Source organism: Nicotiana tomentosiformis, chromosome 9 (genome assembly GCF_000390325.3).
Source record: "Nicotiana tomentosiformis chromosome 9, ASM39032v3, whole genome shotgun sequence".
Lineage (NCBI taxonomy): Eukaryota > Viridiplantae > Streptophyta > Magnoliopsida > Solanales > Solanaceae > Nicotiana > Nicotiana tomentosiformis.
Window position 1 is genome coordinate 42,031,191 of NC_090820.1, and position 4,466 is coordinate 42,035,656.

Consider the following 4,466-nt stretch of genomic DNA (forward strand, 5'->3'; position numbering starts at 1 on the left):
GATAAGAATGTGCCACCAAGATATAAAGTTAAGTTCTACAGAATGATGATTCAACCGGCTATATTATATGGGGTAGAGTGTTGGTATTACAACCAATACTTTTGACATTGATTTCATTCATAAGTTAGTTAAATTTGGGTTCAGCATTTTTCGAGAGACTGCGTGAAGTAGCCGTCTTGGGCGATGTCTAGCTATGTTGTCCAGTGCGGGGCGACCCGTTTAGCACCCTTGGGGCGGTGGAGTTTCCATTTCTTTCCAGATTTTCTATAAAAATTGGTGCATCCCCTTTCTCTTTCATTCTACACGATCCTAATAGCTTCAGACTATCCCAAAACACTCCTAAATTCTCTCTAAGAGTTCTCATACTACCAAAGGCTAAATCAAAGTCGAACCTAGTGAATTTAATGTGAAGGATTTCATGATCATCACCTTATGATTTTTCTTCTTGTTGTGCTAATTTTGGAAACTCCTTGGAAGTAAAGTAATCACGAAACTGAGAAGAGATTCTTGTGTTTGGAAATAATCGCCATAGAACATGCGAGGGTTTGTAGGACGTAATTAGCTACATAAACAAGGTATATAAGGCTACTTTCTTTCTTGGCATGATTTGTTAAAAATATTTCCTATGGATAAATCTTCATACTCTACCAAGTCGCGCTATAGTCGGACGGGTACAACACCTATTGTGTAACCACTGATCAGTTGGCTATAATATGAGATATTACCGAGCCCTTTGTGACTGGGTATGATCGAGTTCTCTACGAATCTGGGTGTTTTACGACATGTTATGAGATATTACCGAGTCCTTTTTAAAGGTTGGGTACGACCGAGTCCTGTTGAGGTCGAGTACAATCGAGCCCTCTTGAGGCTGGGTACGACTGTGTCCTCTTAAGGTCGGGTAAGCTGAGACTTATTGAGGTCGGGTACAATCAAGCCATATTGAGGCCGGGTACGGTGTGATGAGACATGAGACTCTACTGAGCTCTCTTGAGGACGAATACAACTGAGTCATGTTAAGGCCGAGTACAACCGAGCCCTCTTGGCCGGGTATGGTATGATATGATTTGTCTCATAGAGAAACTTAATATTATATTGTATGGCCCTATTGAGTGGCTTGACTTTTACAAAACATGCATATACATATGTCATGGTTACAGTTGTTGTACACCCTTAGTGGCTTCCTTCAGAGTCCAGGATCTCTGTGTCCATATCTCTAGTACTATATTTTCCATTTACACATGTTACCAGCTTTACAAATTCAGTACATCTTTTGTATTGTCGTCCCTTTTATGGAGCATTGTGTCAATGCCCACAAGTATAGATAGAGGGATTGGCTTACCTCTTCAGTATGGTGCCAATTTCACCTATTGGTTGCCGCACTCCACTTCTCCGGAGTAGCTGTACAGGATTCGACAGGTACCATTGTATATACATTTGGAATTTTGGGTATGATGGGGCCCTATCCCAGCCTATGTATGTATTGTAGCACTCATAGAGGCTTGCAGACTAGTGCTCAGTAGTAATAACCCGATCGGTCATTTAGAGCTTTAGCATTCCATTCAATGGTTTGAGGTATTGAGTGGCTTCCTATTGTATATTATGACTTGCGTGCATGGTCGGTTTTGATTTTTGAGCGATTCGGGATTGATTTAGAAGAATGGTTCTCATTTTAGAAGCTTTAAGTTAGAAGAGTTAACCAAGTTTGACTTTTTGGCTATCGGGTTCGAATTTTGATTTCGGGACTTGGAATAGGTCCATTTTGTTAATTGCAACTTGTCTGCGAGATTTGGTGTCATTCCGAGTTGGTTTGATAGGAATCGGATGTGTGGTTGTATTTTTAGAAGTTCTTGAGTTTCATTGTAAATTTCATGTGTTTTGAGATCTGATTCGTGGTTTTGAATGTTATTTTGATGTTTTGATTGCACAAGCGAGTTCATATGATGTTTTTGGACTTGTGTGGATGTTTGGTGTAGAGCCTTGGGGGCTCATGTGAGTTTCGGACGCGTTCCGGAGTGTTTGAGTGGTTTCAAATTTTGCTAGTGTTGTTGGTGCCTCTGGTGTCGCAAATGCGAGATACAGTAAGCATTTGCGAGGTGGGGATCGCATTTGCGAGGTTCACTAGAAACTGACTAGTTTGCATTTGCGAATATTTTGTTTGCTTTTGCGATGGGTGTTGATACCCAATTTTTCCCTCATATTTCTCGAATATATATATATACACACACACACTTCCAAAATAGTGCAGATGCATCATTATTTGATATATAAGCATATACAAGTATTTTTCATAGTTTTTAAAGGTTTTAAATTAATATGTTTCTGCATTGTTATTATATAAATATCGATTAATTATCTTACAAATTATTTTTATGATGACTTTATCTTCTAAACTTATCATTTACACCCATATAAGGTTTTAAATATTTTTAGTTCATTTCTTATAATTACATTTGTATTTTTTAAGGCTAAATTGCACATTTTGCAATAATAACCTATATGCATGTATAATTACATTATTTATGCAAAATAAATAACTTATTATATTTTTTATAATGTTAAATAATTATTTTTAATTATTTTCATGCACAAATAATATTTTTTTTGTTATTTATCTATTATTTTTATAAATTATTATTTATTAAAATTGGGTATTTAAAATCTGACCCTAATTTCATAATTAATTTCGGACCTAAACTACCCAAACATAACCTAATCACCCCAAGCCCAACACCATTAGCCTAGTCCCTTACCCATTTAATTAAAACCCGACCCAACCCCTGCTTAAATCCCTACCGTTGATCAAAAATGATCAACGGCTCATAAACGACCCCTCATTTTCCTTATATCACCCATCTCCCAAACCCTAACCCCATTTCCCCTAATCTGCCGCCTCTCTACTCCCTTCCCTCTGAAGAACCCTAGCCCGCCGCATCTCCAAAATCCTCCCCTAATCCCGTTCCTAATGGGATTTTCTTCCCATTTACTTACCATTTCGACATATTTCCTTTATTGGTTGATTCTTTACGGTATTACTTAGTACTTGCCTAAACATGGCAAGTACCCTACTCTGATTCTGTCCTAATCGATCTTCATCTCTTGAATCTGGACGATATTAAGTCCAAACACGTTATTTTGCACCGTGTGAGTCCGATTTGTTCGTATCTTGCTGATTCATACTTAACCCTAAGGTTATGGTTTACAGATTCTCTTTGATTCGAACCGAAATTGGTTCAAGCTTTAATATTAAGTACTATGTCGTCTATATTCGCCTTATTATGTATGAATTTTTCTATTTCTGCCGATTATTTTTACTTTCCCTAAATTAGGGTTTCAGATCCTTTTTATTTGAACCAAATCTGGTTCGGTTGTATGTTTTGTGAATAATATTCATGTCTATGTTCATTTTATACAATATGTGATTCTTTGCCTTTATTTTCTACTGATTTTGTGGAGTTTACCTAAAAACTAGGGTTTCGAAAATTTTCTTCTGTACTGATTGTTTGAATTAATTATATTTCCATATTTATGTATTTAGTTCCTACACTATTTAAACCCCTCCCCATTCCCCTTTGGTTAAGTTCAAAAATCCTTAAAAAACACTATAAACTAAGGTTGTACGTTCTTCATTCTTGAATAAACTTGTTCTGTATTTTTTATTCCTGGCCGGCTGAAAGCCAAGGCCAGAAATTGCTAATTTCTTCCTTTGTTTGGTGATACCCACAATACTGTTGGATTTCCTTCTTCCTTGCTTCATCTTAAATGGTGAGTTATCATATCTCTGTCATTTCATTCTGATTATTTGTTTAATGTGCTACTTAAATTAGACTATGTTATCCTAAATGCTATTACATTTGTAGTTTGAGACATGCTTAAATCTACTTTGAGTTTGTTAGTTCAATTCTGCTTAACCTATATGTCACTTATAGCAATCTCTTGAAGTTTAAGTTTGTTATTATCTTGATCTTTGAACATGTTCTCACATCTCCTGCTATAGAATAGTTAACTAGGTATAGATGTCTTCTTTAATAGGATAACAAGTCTATTTCTGAGTGCATCATAATGTGGCATGTTTGACTTTATTTTTATTATATTTTGACACCCCTAGTAACTGCCCTAATTATTTCCTAACATGTCATGATCTATTGCTAATTGATTTCTTCTTATGACACCAGTTTCTGCACTTAACTTAATCTGGATCCTCCTTTATCATTATAAATTTGTCTTATGACTTGTCTTGTTCGCATGTGATTGAGTTTATTTCCTGAAACTTGACTAAGTTTGCCTAGTTTCAAGCATGCCTGTTATTTGTGTGTATATGCTCAATTTGGATTTTGTCCTTCAGTGAAATACCTTGACTTCATTTTATTCCTTTACTATCTGGTCCTTCTGAATTCTTATTCTTAGCCGATTGAAAGCCAAGGTTATTTAGGTTCTGTCCTTTGACCTACCTAGTGTGAGCACTGCTT